Source organism: Cibotium barometz, chromosome 26 (assembly GCF_041138505.1).
Source record: "Cibotium barometz isolate CiBa-2024 chromosome 26, ASM4113850v1, whole genome shotgun sequence".
Taxonomy (NCBI): Eukaryota; Viridiplantae; Streptophyta; class Polypodiopsida; order Cyatheales; family Cibotiaceae; genus Cibotium; species Cibotium barometz.
This window is the reverse complement of record NC_141071.1, coordinates 48,928,891-48,954,494: the sequence shown is the minus strand read 5'-3', so window position 1 is coordinate 48,954,494 and position 25,604 is coordinate 48,928,891. Positions and strand designations below refer to the sequence as shown.

Genomic DNA, 25,604 nt, shown 5'->3' with positions numbered 1-25,604 from the left:
AATGGCTGCACAACACAAGAGCTATTGATGTCATTGTCCATGTCAAGGGAGCCACACACACGACCAGTCCTGATGCATGCCTTGAGAATGGGTGCAGTACCACAACCCAACTCAAGGCAAACACCCTCCTTGGGACACAGGAGCTCTAAGAAGCATGCCATAAAAGCATGGCTCCTCTCCATGCCTACTCTCCAATCTCTACCGTCAGGCCTCTTGGCCCTCACCAACAACCGACATATAATGACACATGACACTGTCCATCGGATGCATGCGAAGAGATTGAAATAGTGGCATGCTCTCTGCCACATAGACACGGGGGTCCGTTCCACGACGCTGTATCATGAACAGCATCGAAAGCTTTGCCTAAGAAAACATAAGGTGTATCAGATAGATAAATGCATTGCAAACATTTAGAAATACACAATACCATGAGGCAAACTTTAAAAAAATATACCTCAACCTGGGAACCACCAACATCGTAACACCCAAAAGAAGGCTCATGCTCTACCACCACTCGGCGATGTACATCTAGATCTGAAACACAGGTGTATCTCTCCACCCATCCAATAGAATCCCCTGCACAGATAATCAAGCTTGGAGCCATGTAGTTGGTGGGCACTTGTTAAAACTATAAACATGACATATACATTTACATTGCAAGTATCTGCAAAGGAAGCCATGACCAGTAGCCAACCACAATCTGCCAATGTGGAGGTAGCAAGAGCAATCCCAAATCGTACATGCTCCTCTGTCAGCCTATCCCATATTGGACATGGCACTCCACCACGAGAAAGAACACCACATGGAAGATCCAAAAAGATGAAGTTTGAAGCCCATGTGACAACCCTACCCTTCTTGACATACTGCCTCTCTATGGGCCTCACTCGTGTCATATGCTCATGTATCAAAGTAAATGTAGAATTCCTCAAGCCACTTGCAAAGTCTTTTGCAATGCATATATAATCCCTAACGACAACGATACACCTACTTCCAACATCTGACAATGGAGCAAGTGCTACATGCTCCTCTAAGAACAAAAAGGTTTTACTCTTCTTAAGTGTTTTTCTCCCTATAGTGGGCGTTGTGTTCTCCTCCTCATCCTTAAGGTCTTCATCTTGTGCTTCATCATTCAATTTCTCCTTTCCTTTTACTTCTGTAAAATTGGCTTATTTAGCATTATTGCTAGCTCTTATTATTTTCAAACGAAAACATTAATTAGATGGGATCATTGATATTTACCATTTTTCATGCATGCCTCGTCCTTCCTGTGGTCCATCTTCATCTTCTTGTAAATCTCCTTGTGTCCAGAGTCTAGAATCGATCCACCATGGACACTGCTGCAACTCCCATTCGGATAGTGTGTGCATGGGAGGGGGGTACATACCGACCCCCTCGTTTTCAGCCAATACAGCCCATTTTCTAGCTCTGATAGGAAGAGCATTCATGAACCCCTGTCCCTTCAAATAGTTGAAGTACCTATAGCCACATTCCCAAACAAAGTACTGTAAGAAGGAAAACATTGAATTGCATAATTCCTAACCATTGCAAAACTATAGACCAAGTACTTGACACTGTCTAAATCGAATTTAATTCTCTTAATGCTTTGAGGTCTTCACTATAGACTTAAGGCTAACATTTTTAGACACCAATGTGTAAAGGTCTTTAAAAACTAGCATCTAAGAATAGCAAATATACCTGTAAACTAGTCTTTGTGCAGCCAACTGCACCAAGTCTAAATTCTTCAATGCTTTTAAATCATCTCATTTCTTCTTTGAATCTACACGAACTTCTAAAGAAAACAAATGTTTTCTTCCTTCAAGCTTGACCTCCTCAAAGTAGTCAAATAATGTGATGTTGCATGTAATATTCACACAAAGTCAAGTAAGATACTTTGGGCCTTTTGAAATATTCTCTCCAACATCACATCTCTTTTTAGCCATCTATAGTAATATAAAAAAACATGTTTTTAGTTTCTCAAATTTAAAGGCACAACATATGGCAGTTGAGATTCTCAAAGTAAGCATAATATTACGCACAATCTATAATGATGATCACCCTGAGGAAGGTCAAAGGAGATTCTAGTAGCCTTATTTGACTCAAGCAAGGACATCCAATATGTCTGTGGCCAAACAAACATTACAAAGGGCAAGCATGTTTAACTTCTCCAATGTGTCATAGTTGTCAGAATCCCACTTTAGAGAGAATAGTTTCTCTCGCCACTCACCTCCTAGCTTGGGATCAATGATATTAAGAATCTACAATCAATCGTTTAAGTTTAGAGCCACTCACCTCCTAGCTTGGGATCAATGATATTAAGAATCTACAATCAATCATTTAAGTTTAGAGCCATCAATTAGAAGAGCTTTGCTCAATTTATCCGAAAATGAAAAAGACACTCAATTAAAAATGTAAAAATAGCAGAAGTCTTTACCTTTGATATCCTCTCTCTATAACGTGAAGCGAGCTCATTGACATAGGTCTCTTCTGCCTTCTTCAACTCACTTTGAGAAAAAGTAAGCTTTACTTGATCCGTTTTCTTTGCAAGAGCCTGACTTATTTGAACGTTTTTAAGAAAAACAAGAACCATTCAAATTTTAAGATGATTGAAAGCAATGAAAACATAGGAATGCGTATTGTATACTTACATTATAAACAAGTTTTGCCAAGTGTAACGCCTTGTCAAAGGGTACCAAGGCTCGAAACCTTTTGTATTCTTTCTCTTGATTTGTGCAATCAACTTTCGATCTCTGTCTGGCAAGTCTCTCAAATAATCATCTTCACTTGCCTCACAGATATTTGCACAATTGACAATTTTGTCCCTCAAGGTTGTTGTACTAATGCATGTGTGTTTAGACTACTCAACCAAAGAGACTTAGTGAGTCATGGAAGAAGAAAGACTTCACTAGCAACATTCAAACAAAATACAAAAGTGGTAAACACTTACACATTCATCCTTTGCAAGCTTGATAGAAGAGCAATTTCGCTTACTTTTGTGGGATCAATCACTGTGCAAAGGACTCGACAGTGTTTACCTCTATTTCTTTCATGTGACTCCTTGATAGCCTGCATCCATGCAATTGTGCGGTGATTGCCCTCCCAGACAAAAAACATTTTTCCAGACAAATCTTGTAATTCTTGTTTTTTCTGTAACTCCTCAAATTGAATATTAACCTCTTGCCAAATGCCATCCCATTTCATCGCAATATCCTCAGAAACAACTCTCTCCTCATGGGAACAAGTCCATACAGAGACAATAAATGCACCCTTCTCTGCAATGTACCCCTCTCTTCCAAAAGCTGTTTTTAATCCACTCACATCATCTCTCAAACCTTTAACCCTGGCATAGGGTATCAATCTACAAAGAGGAATGGGAGGGCAGTCGAAACAGCTAAATAACCTAGTTTTCCTTAAGATATCCTCTCCCTTATCCATATATATATTTACCTCCTCTCCACTATCATCCAATGTGCAATCTCAGGCCGCACAATATAAGGTACAATTTGTAAACATGCTTCTACCTCTCCCAACCCATCATCGGGTTGACTCTCTACCTCCAATCCAATGTCTGTTACATCGTGGATATTAGTCTTAGCCACTCTACTGATAGTGTCTAGTGTATCTGCATGGGAATCTTCAATATCCAAAGAGGTCGAAGTAATATTCCTCGAGCTACTTGCTCCTTTTCTACCTCTTTTAGCTCGAGATGAAGCCTTTGAGATCGGGCTGAAAGCACAAAGTTATAATAAAATTGTGTATGAAATAAAGGAGATGTAAATAACTCACGACAATTTCAACCATTCATTTCTTATATCAAGACATACCTCAATGGTGGTTTCTTGGAAGCCTTTGGTGCCATGACTACTTTTATATTTTCAATCTCTCTATGAAATTGTATCTAGAAGGCATATAGAAAAAATTAATAAAAAAGTTATGAAGAGCCACTAGGAAAAAAGATATGAATGTGTTTTCATTTTTTTGTTTTGCATGTCCATACACTTCACAATTCTTTATATCATGGTAAATTGATGGATAATATCGATTCAAAAAGACTAAACTAACAAGCAAAAGTTTGAGCTCACTCCCTTATTTTAACTTACAAGCAAAAGTACTGCTATCAAAAAAGAGACTCTAAACTCGCTCTCTCTTTGGCCCTAAACAGGGCACGACGCCGTGCCTTGTTTAGGGCCAAAGAGAGAGAGAGAGAAAGACAGGTCAATATCCTCATCTAGAATAGATGGTTGTAATAAAAAATAAGTTCAACCAGTTGCCAACCGCTTTTGGTGGACTGCAGTTTTCAGCGACTAATGGGAGGCTTAGTGTACAACTGTTGAAAGCTGGGCCCTTGATGGGCTGATTCAAACCAAAGGAAAAGCTGTAGGCACTAGCCATTTCGTGCCTGTTCGGTCTTTGATGATGGCTTGGCTCATTCGGGTGCGAGTGGTGGCGGGGATCTATTCAAGAAAGCCAAAGACGTCAACCAATGGGCGGTCGTCGTCGTGTGTACGTAGGGCCTCAACGGGCACGAAGACAACGAAATGCTGAAGATACCAGGGGTACTGGTAGTAGGCGTTGAAGAAGGGATCAAATAGAACAGGGATGCATCGGACGAGACGATGAGGGAGTAAAAAATGGAACAGCGGGACGGCTGCAGGCAGCAAGGCAGCAGAACGTCTTGGAGCTCATGAAGAGCGACGTGAGCCAGGTGGGTCAGGCATCCCGGTTCTGTCCACAGTTAAAGAAGAAGCAGGAGTCATTGTGGCATCTGCATTGGCAGATGAGGGTGTCACAGAGGCTGTCGGCGTTGTGGTTGCTTCGGGGCTTGCTAGCAAAGCTGACTAGGTGGTGTCGTTCAGAGATCAAGACGTGTGTCTGCCAAGCGTGCACGTGAGCATCGCTGTGAGGGTGGAAGCTTTCAGACTCTCTCTCTCTTTGGCAGGGCACGGTGCCGTGCCCTGTTTAGGGCCAAAGAGAGACGTGCTGCTCACAGCAGCAGCCAACGTCTTCAGTATGTTGTCTCTCTCTCTCTCTCTTTTGCCCTAAACAGGACACGACGCCGTGCCCTGTTTAGGGCCAAAGAGAGAGAGAGTCTTTCTCTCTCTTTGGCCCTAAATAGGGCACGACGCCCTCTCTCTCTATTTGGCCCTAAACAGGGCACGGTGCCGTGCCCTGTTTAGGGCCAAAGAGAGAGAGAGATGAGAGAGAGAGAGAGAGAGACAGCGTTACCTCTGTTAAGGTAAAAACACACAGAGAGAGAGAGAGAGAGAGAGAGAGGGAGAAAACCTGGATTTGAGACTGCAGGCAGACGTTCCAAGCAGACGCTCCAAGGCTCCAAGCAGACGCTCCAAGGCTCCAAGCAGACACTCGACGGCTCTAATGGTTGCAGCGATGGTCTCAACAATGGTGTCTAAACCCTAAACCCACACGAAATGGTCTAGATAATCATTATTAGACACGCGCACACATAAAAACAAAAAAGATTATAATAATCATTATTTACATAGTCTAATAATATTGTGTATAATAATATAAATACATACGTGCAAAATATATACTAAATGTTTCAACTATAATTAGACGGTATTATAATATAGTGAATATAATTTTAAGTCTATATGTTTTCATTAAAAAAGTATACTTACAATTATAACTTAATAATTTTTATATCCTCAAAAACTCTAAATAATAAAACAAAAATCATCATAACTTGTAGGGCGCGATGTAAATTAAGGAATAAGATATTGTGCTCATAAGGTTGGAAGATTTTTATTAATAGGCTCAATTATGGATTGCAAGTGTGGTAGAAAGAGGAGATTGTGGTACATTAATTTCATATGCACGACTCACCAAAAATTATCAAAACAAATACAAAGACATCATTAGTGCATTTATGACTCTTGAAGGGGGTTTTATTATTCATGTTCAGAGAATTGAAGGGGGTTTTACGAATCACAATTTGATTAGAAAATTGACCCCCTTTTAATCAAGTTTTTTTTAATACGAGAACTATATTATGCAACTCTTGAACATGTATGCAATCTTTCACTCTTCTTGTTTGAGGTCATGGCTAGAGAGATCACTATTTTTGGCCCCCTGGAAGGTCAGAAGCTAGTTCTGTTTTTCCAACAAGAATATGTTGAGCTTAGACTTGCATTGCTTGTGGATCATTCTCATCTTCAAGGTAAGGCTTTTTCTTTGAAGCCTCTATCCTTGAATATAGGGCAATGTAATAGGGCAATGTAAATTGGAGCCCATACAATTGTCAGATGGTGCAGATGGTTTTCTTCTAGATTCTGCGGCCAACCAGTTATACAGAGTTTGCATTGATGATGCAACTGGCAAGGATAAAACTATTCTCCATGGGCTTGGTGATGAAGGTTGTGAACAGGAGTTGTATGAGCACCATAATGTCGATAGAATGGTCTCAGGTTCCGGGTCCAAGACTGAGCCTTCCTCAGTTTTTGATTTGATAAAGGCTATGCCATTAAATAGTAGCTTGCATGCTGCTATGCAAAGTGTTAAAGACTTCCAAAAGATTCTTGAGATTCCAAGGTGTTATGATGGTTATGTTGCATTCGAGCTTCCACCATGTGCTTCAAAGTCCTCTATGATTGGTATGGAGCAAAATAATGATAGTCATCATTGGATAGAATATGTTACGAGTACGTATGATTGCTTTGAAGGTGTTGTGCGCTTCAGTAGGTGCTCTGGCCACCTTAGATGTATTAATTTGGATTGTTCCTACTACATGAGACTCAGATTTCAAAAATGAAACTCAGTGGAAAGGAAGGATGAAGCGTAGTTGTCCAAAAGGATTTGTGACTTCGGAGCATGGAAACATTACTTGTAGGCATTGTGGAGAGATGCCTGAATGTGTTGCATCTTGCCCAGCAGTCATCTATTACTGTATACCAAATGATCACTTCGGCTTTACACGATGTGCTATACATCTAGGGCACCATACTCATCCATATGAAGAGGGCACTAAGAGGGCGGATATTCAAATGATTGAGGAGAAATTGCATTCCAAAGCAAAGGGAAATCCATTTCTTGCTGCACGACAATTGGAAACCACAGTGGCAAAAGATGTTGTCTTGGACATGCTTATGGGGGCTAAAAATAAAAAGCAGTCAGATATTGGTGATGATGAGTTTGCTAGCATGATTGAGTATATAACGCTGCTCTCAAGGAGGAAAAGAACTCTGAAATGTTTGGAACGTGCTAAAAGAGCCCAAAGTATTACCTCAAAGGGTTTTGAGGCAATCTTGGATCTCAAAGATAGATGCAGATATCCTTTTATTCAAAGTGTGTTATTTCCAGGGTAGTTAGTATCAGATTACCAGCCACATGTTTTTAAGATGTCAACTCTTGGTCCTGGGAGTGGATTAGACTTAGTCAATAGAATGCGGCCGGGTGGAAATCTGCAGGACATGTGGCTACATTTTGATCATGTGCACAGAGTTCAAGGCTGGCCACCAACGATGTCTGCGCATGTATATGATCCATACATGTGGGAGCTATTGTCCATAGCAACATGTGAGTTCATGGTAGAGGATAGATATGCACAGATTGAGTTTTGGAAAATGTTAAATGTTGTGGTTCAAAGTAAGGGCTTTGAAAAACCAAAATTCAGAGGTTTCATGGCAGCAGATGAGGCTACCAATGCTAATTGGATTGCTATTCGCACAGTGTACTTTGGGGATGCTAATAAAAGAGTACCAGAGAGAGAAAGGAGTTGTGTCTTCCATTGGGAGCAAAGCATGGTGAGGCACACTCAAAAATGTATACATCCTTCTTCCCAAGAGGATCATAAACGCTTGTGTCAAAAGTGGAGAAATGCACCCTCAGAGATTGCTATAGAGAGCTGTAAAAAAGAGATAAGAAAGTTTTGGAATGTTGGTCATGCAGTAGCCAGTGAGATATCAACATTGGAAACTTGGCTTTCCTGGTGGGAGTCAAGAGCATTCCATTGGGGTGCATGGTTTGTCTCCCAAGATGACTCTTGTGTTTTTATTCCAACAACCAATCTTTCAGAGGCAAAACATGCAAGCATGAGAGCATGTGTTGGTTATAAAAATAAATCACTTTGTTTGAGGCAACTGGTGCAGATATGTCAATGGTTGTTCTCCAAAGTGTAAAATACAATGCATGTTTGAAAGGCACAAGGACTGGACTCGGGCCTGGGCTGCAAGACATGGCTAACAGATTTTACAACCAAGGTGTGGGATCCTCTTCTTCAGGAAAAAGATTGGTTGACTTGACACAATCTTCTATGCAAGAAATGGGTGTAAATCCCACACATATGGACAACAACAATGGTGGCCAGAAGAGTATTCGCAAGAAAAGACCTGTGCTTAGTCAACTTGGTGTGATCTTGGAAGAGGATAGCCATAGGCCAGAGTACATTACTGTCACTGTGAATACTAAGCAAGATACAGTTAATGCAAAAAATATGGAGATGCCAAAAGAATCAAGGGTGGCAAAGACAATGTGGGCAATTCGTACGACTGAACCTGGAAGCAAAGTTACATGTTTTGGAGTGTTGGATGGACATACAGAAAGATGTGGGAGATTTATAAACCAAGGAAAAAAACAGGCTTCTCAAGGGGTGCCTGCACCATGCTTTTGGGGACGTCGCAAATACCCAAGTGGATTGGTGGAAGGATTTATTTGGTTTTGCAATATATCTAACACCCACACAGGTAGGTTGTGGATGAGCGTCAGGTGGTTGGGCCTCCCGGTCCTGCACTTGCATTGTTTGCATAGATATGTAGTAGAATTATATTCTATATATTTTCTTGAAAAAAAATGCAGCAAAACATTGTTGTCCATAATGTATGCTTACAAATAGTGTTTTTTCAACACTTTTCTTGCTTTCTTTACAGTGCATTAAGATTAACACTAATCTATGTAGATCAATACTAATTTAATATATTTGAGTTCTTTATCCAACTTAATGCAAGAAAGTAAAAAGAAATGTGTGATAGCATATTAAGCTTGAAAACACTCTTATTATTGTAAGCTTTCACAAATCTTCAATGAATCTTGATCACACCACCAAGAACTTGAATTCTACACACTTGTCTTTGCACATTGCTTTAGAATCCTTGCAAATTGCACTCTGTCCTCATCAACTGTACAATCTACAAAACTTTACATAGTAGATTTGCAAAGAACTACTTTCTACACACAAATCTATAAAACTGATTATCGATTGCACACTACTTGATATGAAAATCGCACCAAGACTTGGACAACAACCTACAATATCCTTCAAACTACCAAGATCTTGAAATTTGGAATTTGGTTTGCCTCTCCCAAAGTTTGGTCCCCTAGTAAGTCCATAGCCTCAAAAGCTTAGAAATTAACGATAGAAAAGGGACTTTCACCATTCAAGATTAATGACTCCCTAAGCAGTGGCACCCAAAACGTTATGGAACATTCTAGCCTCTCCCTAAAACACATTTAAAGCAAGAACAAAACTCAACATGTCATGGGGAATACAAAAGAACAAACAAACAAAAGTAGCAGCATAAAAAAAGGAAAAGGTTAACACCACAACAAAGGGAATAAAGCCTAGGCAAGAAAGTAGAAAAGCGAACACAAAGCTGGCAAGGCCAAGAACTAACTCACAAGGCAAAAGCACTTGTGAAACAAAAGGTAACTAGGCACCAAAACAAGGCTACGCACTAGACGAAGAAAAAAAGTCAGGCATGAAAGCAGAAAAATGAACAAAAAAACAGGTAAAAGGCACCAAATACAAGTAGCAAGGTTGAACTAACTGGTATGAAATTTTGCTTGCCAATTGGATACAAAGTGGCTATACCACACAATAATGCTATTCACATAGCACACAAGCAAGGCCTATACATGGATATGGCTTACATATAGCCATGTATATGCATAGCTATGTCTATGAGTATCTTACATGCATGTATGGCCATGGCCATGGCTTATGCATAACTACGCATGTGTATGTGTAGTCCATTTTCTCTATGCAAGGTGGGCCATAACTCTTTCTCTCCAAAATGGCAAATGTGATAGGCAAGGCATATGCCTATTGGACACATATGCTTGCCATAGGCCTGACTAAGCATATGACTTGCATATGGCTTCCATATGCAAGCCTATGCATATGCCTAGGCTTAGCATATGCATATGCCTAAGCATATCCAAGTATATGCTTTCCATATATGCTTGCCATATCCAAGTATATGCTTTCCATATGATTTCCATATGCATATACTTGCCATAGGCTTTCCATAGGCATATGACTTGACATATGCATATGCCTAAGCATTTGATTGCCATAGGCTTTCCCTATGCATATGCCTAGGGTCTCCATATACAAACATATGCATATGCCTACGGTCCCCATATACAAGTGTATGCATATGCCTAGAATTGCCATATGAATATGCCTAGGGTCTCCATATGCAAGTGTATGCATATGCCTAGGCTTGCCATATGAATATGCCTAAGCATATGCTTGACTTGAATACGGCTTGAATATGCTTAAATATGTCTTGAATATGCTTGACTAGGCTTGCCATATGCATATGCATATGCGTAAGCATTTTCAAGCATATGCTTACCATAGTATTTTCACATGCATATGCCTAACCTATGTATAGGCTATGGATAGCCGTGCCTATGCCTTAACCTATGCCATGCATAGCCTACACATAGTTTTGCCTATGCATTAGTCTACACATTGCCTCTTTGGCACTATGCATAGAGTCTTGTATATTCTATAGGGTCATAAAGATGCTTGAAGGTTTAGCTAGTGAGATAAGTGGTGGTACAACTAGGCAATGTTTTCCAAACCTACTTATTTTGTAGGTGTCACAGAGGTGCATAAAGATTTAGCTAGTGATAAGTGGTGGTACAACTAGGCCATGCTTTTCATACCTCCTTATTTAAGTTTTTTTCTTTATCTTACAATATTGGTACCTTTAAAGAAAGGGGTATAGGAAGCACTTTTTAGCTATACCACCAAAATAGGAGAAATACGCATTTACGTATGGCATGCAAGTGCTCATCGAGCATGTAAGTTACCTTTGATCTAGTTTTTACTATGTTATCATGCATTTTTTTAATTGTTTACATAGTCTACCAATTTGTACATTTGCGATGCTTCAATTCAAGTTTAGGTCAACTTTTAAACATAACATAGGATTTTGAAAAGTGGTTTTGTGCTTAAAAACTAACTCATTTTTTATGGGTTGTTTTAGCCTAGATTGAGAGCGAAAGTTGAAGAAGAAGACTATTCAAGCCACTGCAATCCTCAACCATTGTAAGCACTTACAAGGTATCTAACACCCTCTCTTTGCTATTTTTTCCTATGCTTCCCACCATAAGTTTGCATGCTTGCCCATGGCTTGCATGCTTGTTGCACCTCTCATAGATGAAACTATCCATTTAGGCTAGGTGGAAAGATAAAATGCTTACCACCTCTCAATATGAAATGCAGGAAAGCATTTATGCTCTTGACGTGCATATGGGCATTAAGAGAGCATGACTGTTACTCAACCTTGCTCTCCAAAATGGCAAATGTGGGCAAACACTTTTGCATGCCTGCCTTACGTAATGTGATGTAAGAAAGTTGTATCGATAATAATGCAATGTTTTACTCATGATCTATATAGAGTATGAAAAATGCTCCATACTTTGCTTTTGTTTGCTTGTTCATGCAAAGTGCAGTTTAAAGCTATGTCTATCTTGAACTTCTAATCTATAGATTAGAATAGCATGTTGTAAAAAGCAAAAGTGGAGAATTTCTCATTCTTTATTGATTTTTTACTTTTTGATGGTAAAATACCATCGCCCCTACAGTGCTTTTATTAGAAAAACTATTGCTGGTTATTACTACTAGTGAAGCTACCACAGTGATCCAATACCAGCATTCCTACTATTAATTAGCAATTTTTGGAACCCATCATTTATCTCACTCTAGTAGGACCGTTGGTGGGTTGGCCCTCATCTCCTTGTAGTGGACACCAATTCATTCACTACAAGGGATCGGGCTCATACCCGCGCTCCTAGCCGCTAAAAATGACTTGTGAAAAAAAGTAGCGGGCCCGTGTATCAGCGCATGTATCATCGCGGCCACAGACATGCGTGTAAAAGCGCGTGTATAGCACCTCTCAGACGCGCTTATACACGGGTGTGTAGCCGCGTTCTTTTTACAGACGCGTTGATACATGCGGCTATACACGCTATTTTTAATTTTAGACGCGCTTATACACGGGTGTGTAGCCGCGTTCTGTTCAATTCAAAAATCTCAGACGCGTTGATACCTGCGTCTATACACGCGTTTCTTTAATTTAGATGCGCTTATACACGCGTAATTGCCAGTTTTGATGCATTAATACACGCGTATCTTACAGGGTATCCGCGTAGATACACGCGAGTTTTAGCAGTTCTGACGCGTTTATACACGCGAACAGAGAGCAAAAAAAAAAATCCAGAGAGTTCTATTTGGTGCCTGAATACTGTTCTAGCATTCCAGCACCCAATAGCACTCTCTGGATTTTTTTTTTTGTGCATTAGACCATCCACGAAGAACATATGCACGAGGGAGATTAAGACAAGAACGACATGAATGCATACATTATCAATACACGATTCAAGACAGACATGAATGTAATACTATCGATCAATCAATTCAATATTACTATCAAAATTTCATACATGTATACAAGGGAGTCCATATCTCGAAGTAGCCCATGGCTTGTTTACAAAAAAATATATACAATCACATCCTCAATATGGAATGTGATACTATAAGTCTGAGTACTACTCAGACCCAGATGATGACTCGGTGCTCCCTCCATGCTCAGATGAGCTCACATCGGTCGGAATGTCCGATGAGTAGTGCTCACGTCCACCCTCTGCAGTGGCGGCCGGCGGTGGATCATCAGCAGCTTGTGCCTGTTCAAGTAATATATAGTATATAAGTATATATATATGTAATTCAATAAACCAAAATCATTCGTTTAGAATTTTCAAGTACCTGTCGACCGTATGGTCTCATGGCCATCTCAAACTGCGCGTCCGTAATACGTCCCTCGGCTCTGAAGATGGCCCACGTGTCACGTCTGCTATGCCGGCGAGCATACGCAGTATCGTGGGTTGTGGGCTTCCTCCCCGTAACCTGTCGCTGTATCATAATCAACACAATTTGTAAGATTAAAACAATCATAGAATCAATGAATTAAGTAAACAATCAAATAAAGTGGCAAGATACTTACGAACTCAACCTCCCATGACTCGACGCCGCCAGATCCGAAATGTGAAGATCCAATGGTCTCCATCTGGATCCGTCGTGCCTCCACATGCTGCCTGCTCTTCACACCACCTTCTGCTCGTTTCTTTGCCTCCTTCCACTCGCGTTTGTGCGCAGTGGCAGGTTTCTCGGCAGGATAGCCACCCGCAGCTACATTTAGCCGGTCATCGTACGCGAGTTTTTTAAGGTGAGATCTTTTATTACTTAAGATCTCCCTTATTCGTGTCCTTCCCCATACATCCGAGAATGTAGCATGTGGGGGATTGGGGTACCGACTATGTACAGCCTCTATCACCTCCCCAACTAATCGGCTATTTTGATCTTTAAATTTAATAAAACAATTTCTATATGAGTTTGATACTACCCCACGCATGTACTCCATTACCTCCCTCCCCCTCGCATCCATCACTATCCCGCCCCTATCCGTCACATCATAGCAGACCACTCTCTCCATCTCTCTCATCTCCTCCTCTTCCGAACTGTCTCCTCTATCTCCTCTCTCACCGCGTGCCCTACTACCTCCCCCACCTCCCCCACCAAAGCACCCGCCGCATCCTCCACTCCCACTCTTCCTACTGCTCTGCGGGTGGAGTCACGACTGGGGGATTGTCTACGTGACGGTGGCTGTGAGCCCTGACGTGACGGTGGCTCTAAGGGAGCACGTGATGGTGGCTGTGAGGGTGTACGTGAGTGTGTCTGGGACGAGGTATGTCTCCTCGGTGGACGTGGAAGAGGAGAAGCTGCATGCCATCTCGTCGGACTCGGAGGAATAGACGGCACTGGAGTGCCCTGGATACTCGCGGTAGGGGTATAGACACGAGGCAGGGAAGGAGGGGGATGGGCATACATATACTCTGTAAGCTCAACCGGACCAGGATGGCGCCCAAAATGATTCAGCATCTCCATCAGCCAATTGCTGTACGCAAATGGATCGGATGAAGAACCTGGAATATCCATAAAGAACCTGCAACAAACATCTTCATGTACATCATGGGCTGTCTCTTGACACACAAATATCATCATTCAAGTCAGTTGTGTTGCCTGCAAATCATGAATTCTGAAACGCAGTCTCGTGCAAAAACGCGTGTATACACCCGTCACAAAACGCGTGTATACACCCGTCCAGAAACGCGTGTATATCCGCGTGAATAGAGTCTGCAGATAGATTACACGCGCTTTTACACGCGTTTCTACACGCGACCTGCGAAAAAAAATTTTCAAAAGGACCGACCCCCGACAAAGACAAAGTGTCCTTATAAAAGGACCATTGTCGCCCCTGTCAGAATCATTCACCCAATCGTGTGCACAGAAGCAAAAGGACGGAGACAAACCCAAAAAGCAAAGAGCAAATAGCATAAACAAATCTGAGGAAAGAGACAAGGCACAGGACAAAGTGACTCACCTCTGAAAAAGTGAGTCTTCTCTGCTCCTTCTCTGCTCCCTCCTTCTCCCAAGTGTGCTCCTTTCTCTGCTCCCTCCTTGCTATTGGAAGAGGCGAAAATAAGCGAAAACGCAAGCAGTGTGTGTTGATATGTTAGTTCAAAATCTATATTTGGGAAAGGCGGGCTATTTTTAGTTTAAACATACCGTCGCGTTTATAAACGCGTGTATATTTGCGTGTATGATATTTTAACTGCGTTTATACACGCGTTTTGCAGGAATTACCCGCGTTAATACACGCGATTTTTAGGAAGTAGCCGCGTTAATACACGCAATTTTTAGGAAATAGCCGCATCAATACACGCGATATTTGTATTTTCATTAAAAACATATTATGATTTTGTGTTTTCTGGTTTGTACACAGGATGTCATCAACCTCTTCAAGCAGTTCTGGGGAAGATGAGACAATGCGTCATCGTAATCGCGATGTGTGGTTGGGACAACGGATCAAATGTATGTGTAATCGATGTCAAGGATGCATTGTATGAGCACGTCGAATTACCTTGAATCACATCTCCATGTATGGAGAATGGAATCAAACAGGTTTAGAGGTGAGTAGATGTAAATTGATGGTATTCAAATGACTCATGGTATCCAAATTAAATTAATAGAGTTGTAATATATAAACTCTAATTGAAGCAGGATGCAGTACCACACCCTAACATGGTACCCTACGCGCGACGAGAGCACGTAAAGCGTCGACGAGATGATGCTGGAGCTTTGGGATCTATTGTCAGAGATGAGTGGGAAAGGGATGACAATAGCCCTGCACCCCACGAAGTTGTGGAAGAGGAGGTGCTTGATGATATGGTGCAGAATCTTTTTAAGGATGATCCTAAAGGTATGGACGACGAGGATATGGAACAAGAGCATCTTTATAAGGCTTCATCGACACCGGTGTTTGAAGGGTGTACATTCTCTGTTTTACGTGCTTCACTTGAACTACTTAATATATAAACAGTTTATGGATGGAGCAATGCAAGTCTTGACGCATTGTTGAAGTAAGCATTCTAACTTACAAATTTGAATTAGTGGTTTAAGGTTTAGGATTTAAGACTAATTATAATTGATGATATTGGATGCAGGCTATTATCAAACATGCTTCCAAAGGAAAATAGACTACCCACCTCAAGAGACATAGCGAGGCGCTATGTGACATCTCTTGGAGGACTGGATTATGATAAAATACATGCATGCGTCAATGATTGCATTCTCTTTCGTGGGACGCATAAGGAGGCTCTACATTGTCCCACTTGTGGTGAAGCAAGGTACAGAACAGATATGAAGAGTTTTGATGTACCTCGTAAAGTCTTGCGACACTTTCCTATAATTCCTCGCATCAAACACATGTTCAAGTGCAAATCCATAGCAAAGCTCATGTCATGGCATTCCTCACATCGATCGGATGATGGCATGTGGAGAATTCCCGCAGACACTCCTGCTTGGAAGCATATTGAAGATGAGTGGCCCAGCTTTAAAACAGAGCCCAGAAACTTGAGACTTGGCCTGGGTATGGATGGAGTGAATCCATTTGGTTTCAAAAGCACCGCATACAGCGTGTGGCCAGTTGTGTTGGTGAATTACAACCTTCCACCATCAATGGCGATCAAGAAGGGACATCTTATGTTATCCCTTCTAATTCCAGGGAAACATAAAGTCAAGCATATGGATGTTTATCTTGAACCACTGATTGATGAGCTGGAGGAACTATGGAGAGGTGTTGCGGTGGTGGACATTAGTAGGCCTCCCTCCTCTCGACACTTCGACTTAAAAGCAGTGTTGATGTGGACAATGCATGACTTTCCAGGATACAGCGATTGTTCTGGTAAGAATTCTAATTACCTCCCTACTCTATTACTATTGGCTATATATATTAATTAGACAGTTTGACTTTATTATTCTAACTTTTATTTATAGTTTAACAGGTTTGAAAACATCGGGTAAACATGCATGTCCTGTTTGTGGCCCTTCGTTAGTACATGAGTATGCTGACGGTTTGTGTAAGACTATATTCGATAATCATCATCGATTTCTCCCCTCAGATCATCCTAAATATGTTGCTAGTAAGAGTAACATTCCTCCACAAACACTTCGTGCAAAAGATTGGAAGCGTATTTGGGAGTCTACAACTATTCTTCCTCCAGATGGCATGAACAGGTATAGTGATGTTTTTTCAATCTTGTTTTGTGTAGTCTCTAATTGGATTAAAGGTCACATAGAGCAATCCCTTGTGTAGGTACTCCATTTTTTTTCGGCTGCCATATTGGACCCATCTTAAGATCAACCATCTTCTTGATCCCATGCACATCTTCAAGAATGTGGGATCTGGTATTTGGGAACATATTATTGGTAAACGAGACAATGTTAGCGTACGTAAGGACTTGCGGGTCGCAGGACGTATGCGTCAAGCTTGGCCACGAGAGGTGGGTGGGCACGTTCGTCTTCCGCCTGCACCATGGATTATATCAAAGAAAGAGGAGAAGCAGGTAAAGCAGGCCATCACCACTTTGCGTACTCCCGCTGGATGCATGAGATCATTGAAGGGAGCCTTTACAACCACTAAGAAAAGAGGCGTTGAGCAACTATATGGGTTGAAGTCCCACGATTGGCACAAGATGCTTCAAGTAAGTGTTTTCCAAGTCTTGTACGTACGTTGAAATTAAATTTTGTAATGCCATAAACCATACATGTGCTCTTATGTGCGCAGTTCATACTACCTACTAGCATCGACCATTGTGCAAATAAGAGTTTGAAAAAATGTATTTATAAGATGGGCGAGCTTGTGAGGTATGTAAAATCCATGCTCAGATCACCCTTCATTATACCTTGCAAAATGAATGTGCATGAGGTATAACGTACTATTTATTTTTCAGATATGTTAGTTCCAAAGCAATTGATCCAGCCACGTTGGATGATGCGCGTGTTATGGCAGTGGAGGTGGTTTGTTTGGTAGAGGAGACTTTTCCGCGAACCATTCTCACAAGTCAACTACATCTCATTGTGCATTTAGTGGACGAAATTGCTTTATGTGGTACTGTGCATGCACGCTGGATGTTCTTCCTAGAGCGCTTCATGAAGACCTTAAAAGACTTTGTGAGGCAAAGTGCAAGGCCTGAAGGAAGCATGGCCGAGGGTTGGTTGATACAAGAGTCTCTTGTATATATTTCAGAATTTCTTGGTCAGGTGGACAGCTCTTTGCCACGACTATGGAGCAATGAAGAGGACTTGAGGATGACCTCTATTGTGCCTCAAGGAAAAGGACAGAGTAAAGTAATTGACAGAACATTGATTGATGATCTCAATTTCACTTGTATCCTTAATAGTGATGTGATGAGCAGATGGGTTACAAGATATGAGGATGCAAAGACAAAAAGGCAAGCAGAAAGAGCTCTCTTTCGGAGGCAACATGGCTCTCGGAAGGCGTACCCTAAGCATCTAGCAACACTTCCAAATGATATCCATGTTGATTGGTTGCATGAGGAAATGGAGAGAGCAGAGAGCGACGAGGGGCTGCATATCACTGCGGAAGAATGGGAGTATGCACGAGGATGCATGTCAAAGGTACATAGAACTAATGTTTTGCATTAGTTGTAAGTGATTTGCTTTTAATATTTATTCACATTACTTACACAAATATTGCTTCTATTTTGGTCCAGTGCACTATGTTCAATGCTATATGGTGTGAAGGCAAGCATTTTCGAACACAAAGAATTGATGAAAAGAGAAATACACAAGATTGCGGTGTCATTAGTAGCTTTGAGGGAGCTAATGGAAAAATGGATGATTATTGTGGCATAATCCAAGACATATTTAGGCTTGACTTTCGTCGCTTCTTTGTGTATGTTTTGGATGTCAAATGGCAAATGAACGTGGTGGAAAAAGGGCCTGATGCAACGATAAAACGCCATGCAAGTGGATATGTAACTATTGACTCTACAAAGTTCTGGCAAACAAAGAAAGATAGGCTCGTATTGCCACAACAATGTGAGCAGGTATGCATTTTTTTACTAATGTGTTTCATGTACATATATATCTAAGCTCGCGTATCCCTTGACTTTTGATATGCTAATTAATTACTGTACTATGTGTATTTGAGTAGGTTATCTATCTACCAATGGTGCATGACATCAAATGGTGGTACGTCATCCCTATTGCACCACGTTCCAAAGTGATGTATAATACATTCACTGATATGGAGCATATGGAGGATGTAACAAGCCGCAATGAAGATGATGTCGAACATGCCATTGAAGATGTTGTGATCGATGATCAAGAAATAAGAGATGATCATGATAATGAGGATGAGCATGCCATTTCTCATGATCATGAGAATGACCCTACCATTGAGGATGATGGTGATGTTGATGAGGATGATCAGGACATCGATACCATTATCAATGGAGTACAGAATATCGATAGTGGAATAAATTTAATCGTAGCCTTACAAATTGATCAAATGGATATTGATGTTGATCGTTTGGCAAGGATGGATCTTATTGAAGATGAGATCGAACCCTAACCAATCCGTCATTGTACGTTCTAAATTGATGACATTTCTATCATCTCATATGCATGATTTATTTTTGAATATATTTCATTGTTGTAAATGCATGTAGTGGGATTGTGTAATGATGTATACTGTAATGTACTATGAGATGGTTTAAAGAAAATAGTTTTTAATTTTGTAAAGGAATTCAGTTTTTCTCTGCCATGCGTGTATTAATCCGTGTATAATAGCGAGTATTAATCCGTGAATATTACCGTGTATAGATGCGTGTATTATTGCGTGTATATAAACGCGTTTATACACGCGTTGATAAATGCAAACATACACGCGAACTTAAATGCTAAAATACACGCGCCCGATTCTATTCAAATACAAGTGCGACCATACACGCGTTCGTAATTTATCGCGTGTATGAAACGCGTGTATGGCAGCATTGTCTTGTAGTGATTATTGATTAGTTGAATGCTTCTTTCTTTCTCTTGTGTATGCTGCATGCTTGTAGTGTTTGTGTGTAGTCTCCATTGATGCAAGCTCTTGCCCACTTCTTTGGCAATGAGTTATTCATGGATAGACTCTCTCTATGAGCTTGTGGGTTTGTGAATGTTACATTCTCTGCTTGCTTAAGCTTGTGGGTTAGTAGATGCACGCTTATGGATTTGCAGGCATTAGGGAAAGCTAAGATTTAATCAATGTTTAAATGGGATTAAGAGATTGCTATGCATTGCTTGTTGTCTTGATTAGTGTAGTGGATTTAAGGGATTGAGAGATTGATTGAGTTGTTAAATGGTTGAATCGTCAAGTGGTGGTTTGTGTATGTGAACTCTCCCTCATGGGATAAGCCTTCATGCACTAATCGGGTCGAGTCCTCGGATTGACATTGTGTTTCTTGATACATTTGTTGATCGGTAGTACTCTATGAGCACTATATTGCACGGTAGAGAGAACCGCTCTACAATGGCGCCGCTGTCGGGGAGCGAGTGCCTACATTAGTTGAGCACCATACACACACTACCACTCCTTGTTAAGCTCCAATTGGTTGCAAAACTGTTGGATAGGAGAGCACGCTTTGGGACTAATTTTGGTATTTATTTAAGACTAATCTGTTGTTAAATTCTCTTTATTTGTCTTGCAATTTGAGTGCGATTGGCGAGCTACGCTTCTCCCTTGAGGTCAGGACAAGGATTCAACACACGGGAAGGATTGGAGGTAGAGACGCTAAACCTGCAAATTTCAATTTTTGTGCGAAAGAGAGAGGCCTGTTTTTGCATTTTTGTCATTCTGTTTGAGGATAATTTTTACACTTTCAATTTTTTGCATGTTCATTTTATTTTCTGTTCTTAGCTTAGTTTAGTTTTTTGCATCATTAATTTTGGGCATTTTAGTTATCTGTTAAACCTACATTTTCGGCCATATTGTTTCTCGCAATGGGATTTCAACAAATATGGATAAAATTGTTTCTCACAATGGGATTTCAACAAATATGGATAAAATTGATGTCATTGTCTCATTACCTCGGCCTATCAATCCTAAAGGGGTACAAATATTCATGGGACATTGTGGCTATTATCGTCGATTCATCTACATGTACGCTGTCCTAGCCAGACCATTATATGCTCTTCCTGTAAAGTTTAATTGGACTGACGAGTGTGAGGAATCCTTTGAAAAGTTGAAGCAAGCATTAGTGTCTGCACCCATCTTACAGGCACCAGATTGGAACCAAATCTTTCATGTCCATATTGATGCTTTAAACTTTGCAATTGGATGTATTTTGGCTCAATCGGGGGAACATAATAAGGATTTCCCAATCTCATATGCTAGTCGACAGTTGAACAATGCTGAGAAGAATTATACCACAACAGAAAGAGAAGGTTTGTCAATGATATATGCAGTGAAAAAGTTTCGCCATTACCTTTTGGCAAACAAATTTATATTTTTTGTGGACCATCAAGCACTGCTATATTTGGTGAATAAGCCTTGTGCAACTGGAAGGATTGTGAGGTGGTTTGTCATCCTTCTTGAGTTTGATTTTGAAGTGGCAGTCCGAAAAGGAACAACTCATCTAAGGGCAGATCATTTGTCTCGAATCACCTCTGGAGAAGCTCCTGTGGGTGTGGATGATGATATGTTAGATTCAACACTTTTCCTTGTAGAGACAGCTCCTAAATGGTCTGAACCCATCTTAGAAATTTTGACAAGTGGGCAAATACAACTAGCGCGTCCTAATGTGGACCTATGGCGACCATTCAAGTTAATCTCAGGGAGATTATATCGTCAGGGTAATGATGGAGTATTGCGGCTTATACCTAACCCTGACCAATATGAGGAGATCTTGGAATGGGCACATGAGGGTATTGGTGGAATCCATGCATCAGCTACTACTACTTGTGTGCGACGTATAACTCGATGGGCAATGGTGGCCTACCACATGCATGCGGATGCTGAAAAATTTGTTCGTAACTGTGCTTCTTGTCATATTCAACAACCAATTCATAATGTCACATTATTCCAAATTTCAACTACACCAAGTTGGAGTAAGTATATTGTGGACTATCTTAAGCATGGTCATACTGATCGAACAATTCCTAAACATCGAAAGCGTGCTATTGAAGTTGAAGCGGCCAACTATATGCTGATAGAGGGCCAACTCTACAAGAGCGGCAAGGATGGCAACTTGCGCATATGTGTATGTGAAGCTGACTACTTGAAAATCTTAACTCATGCACATGCAAGTGTTGGGGGTGGACACTTTTTGGGCAATACCACAGCTAAGTTGATTAGGTGGTCTGGGCTTTGGTGGCCAACCTTACAAATGGATACTGAAGAATATGTGAAACGTTGTGACGATTGTCAAAGGACCAAACCTCCCATCACAAAGGACAATATGCCATTGCGGCCTATGTTAAGCACACGTGTGTTTGCCAAATGGGGTATTGATTTTGTCAGTCCCATTAAACCTCCAGCTCGTCACACGCATGCCGAATATATTATAGTCGCAACTGACTATTTGACCAAATGGGTAGAAGCAAAGGCTACAGTCAAAAATGATGCCAGAACCACAGCCAAGTTCTTGTATGAGTACGTGTTTACACGCTATGGCTTACCTATTGAAATCGTTAGTGATCAGGGTGTGCACTTTGTGAATGAGGTCATAGAGTTTTTACTTCAAGAATTTATGGTAATTCACAAGCATTCTGCACCCTATCATCCCCAGACCAATGGTCAAGCTGAGAGTACTAACAAGATTCTCTGCACAGCACTCACAAAGATTGTTGGGACATAGGACTGATTAGGAGCAAAAGTTACACTCAATTCTTTGGGCATATAGAACAGCCTATAAAACATCTATGGGCACAACCCCATTTGAGCTTGCTTTTGGGCTAGATGCAATTCTTCCCATTGAATTTCTTGTACCTACTCTACGAGTTGCTAAACAATTGGACTGGACTGGTCATGAGCTTTCTCAACGCATTGATGAATTGGAAAATCTGGATGAGACCCGCTTATTGGCGATAATGGAGATGTATGCCAAGAAGAGGAGACAAAAGCAATGGTATGATCGAAATGTAACAACTGGCCGATTCAAAAAAGGGGACGTTGTGCTCTTGTACACACTTAAGAAGCATAAGCAAAAGCTCAAGAAACGTGGCTTAGGACCGTTTGTGATTAATGAGCTTACTCCTAGTGGTGCAGTGCATTTAGAGACACTAGTAGAAGGTGAGAAAATGCCTAACTTCATTAATGGAAGTCGTCTCAAGAAATACAATGAACCATTAATTGAAGTCATGCTTCAACAAATGCATGCTGCCCACACACGGAAAGAAGCACATGACCTACTTAAACGTCAGGCTCAAGAAGAGACTAAAGCTAGAGTTGCAAAAGCCAAGGAGCGTCATAAGGCTTCTGTGTTAGCCTTACAGTTGGCTACTGATGAACAATATGTCGAACCTTTCAATATTCACGTGTGTCTACATCTTCATGAGACTACCTACTTTGTCTCTGCCTTAATTGACTCTGGTGCAGATTATAATGTTCTCTCATTTGACACATGGGTAGCCTTGGGAAAACCAACACTTGTGCACATTCCTATTGACTTACGAAGCTTCTCAGGTGAAGATAACCCTATAGAGGGAAAATGTGTCATTATGATGTCCATTCAGGATCACCAGATGTCAGTTCCCTTTTATGTGGCTAGTAAGTCCAAGGCAGTGGTAGAGGCTGTTCTTGGTCGATTGTGGTTAAGTGCTACCAATTGTTCATTAGATTGGAAGAATAGACAATACAAATTGCAAATTGATTTTGATTGCATCTTGGGATCTGCTGCTCCACGAGTTGTATCATGTCAAAAGGGTGGTAGTTCTACTTTACACAACCCACTTTCAACATCTGCTCTTCAAGCTTCAAGACAAATGATGTGGATAATCGATGAGTCCTCAAATGAGGGCCATGGGTGGCATGTTCCAACTACTCTAGCCACTGCTCAAAGGAGGCCAGGCAAGAAGGAATTTTCAATTTGGCTACCCAAAGATGCGTACAAGCTTGTACCATCTAGCCTAGTTGCTAAACCTCCTAAGAAGCATATCTTTTCCAAGCCTAAACCTCAGATTGTTACTCATTGGGTCCCAAAGCATGTTCTTAAAGCACAAGGCTATTATGAGGGTGTAAAAGCACTTTGGCTTCCCAAATGCTATGGTTTGCTAGAGCCAAAAGAGTGTATCAATAAGATTCCAAAAGCCACTCTTGGGTTTTCATATCAGTGGGAGCAAAGGAAATCAACACAACCTCTTCAAGATAGGATAGGTGGTTGTAATAGCACCTACAAATCTACTTGTGTTGACCTTCTCCAAACATGTATTGAATCACCAGTTTCCCAATTTCTCCTTGTTACACAATTCCACCATCAACTTGTGTACCTAAGACAAATCCAACTTTCCATGAGTCTCCTTTGAGCATAGATTCTAGCACTTCACTGCCTAAATCCTCTTATCTTGCTCAAATTCCTTGACAATTGCTAACCTTCCCACCTCTTAAGAAGGACATACCCAAAACCAAAGGTAAGGCATTAACACTACAATTGAAGCTCTTTGGTAGATCAGTGTTTGAATAGTCTCACTTTTACTAATGTGGTTCCTTATGCCTTTACAGGATTGTGTTCTTTTTGAGATGATCTATCTACATTGTTTTTGATAGGGATTGTAATGATGGATATGAGTGTATAAAGTTTGAAGTTTCTAAATTTCATTGTTCTACGCCCAGATACGTCCTGATGGACACTTGGCGAGATACATGTCCACCATGCATTGACCCTGATAGTACTCAACCTGAACATCGCGGGGGCTATAGTGCTCCTCCTTTTCAAACTCATTCTAGGTACTTTTATGCTCCCTTAGGTGAAATTTGCTGTGGGCATCACTTTGTCACTTTATTCTATCAACAGCATCATCCATTTCCACATTGTCAAGAGTGTGCACGACTCATATTAGGAGAAGCTTCACACATTTGTTGGCTATGCTGCTCTTACTTTCGACGATATGGCATGGGCTTAATGAAACAAATTGTGGGAATTACACCCCAACGCCATAACCTTCTTGATATGAGAGTACTAGACTAAGGACCAAATCAACGTAGATTACCTGAGGAGGTTCAAGCACAACAATGGAGGGATACATGCATAAATGACTTGCAACCACCTATCTCCTTCCCCCAGCCTCAACATGTCAATTTTGGATCACTATGAGTACCTATATTGAGAAATTCCAAAATCGGAATTGTCTGCTTAACCTTCCCATAGAACCAATGCCATATTTTAGCGAGGAAGCACTCCTTCCTCTACCACCTTCTCCAGAGGCAGGCTTTTGTACAGGGTTGTCCTTGCATCCTGAAGTGATTGATACCATCTTTCCAGCAGAAGTGGACACGGATCCACCACCAGTGCAAGGGTAAGCTCATCGACTCCATAATAAGATCAACAAGCCAGGGCACTTTTCTCCCACTGGGTTTTTCCCCTCGGCTATATTCGGTGATTGACACCAATAACAAATTTTATTTTTTCTTTTCTTTTCTTGTTTGTTAATCAGACATGTTGCAGAGATATCAGCTAAACAAGAGCATACAAACACGCCCCAATAGTCCACCTACCGTGCACACAAATTAGGAAGGGGGGAGACATGCAATGCCTACAAAGAGCAAAGAGAAGCAATTTGCACAACATCAACGAGCACACTACAACAGGTGTATTCAAATCATAATCTTTTGTTCTTTATGTGCTTTTCACTTTTGCATATATTGTTTGCATGTTCACACACAGTTGGCTGGTTTAAGTTTTAAATTAGTTGTTACCATGTGGTGAGTGATTTCTAGATTCTTAGAGGACTT

General features: G+C 40.9%; 1 pseudogene; it reads right to left on the bottom strand.

The window, feature by feature from the left end:
* Positions 1 to 204: 204 nt before the first annotated feature.
* LOC147624059 (uncharacterized) lies at positions 205 to 3,856 on the bottom strand (annotated as a pseudogene).
* Between the last annotated feature and the right edge of the window lie 21,748 nt (positions 3,857 to 25,604).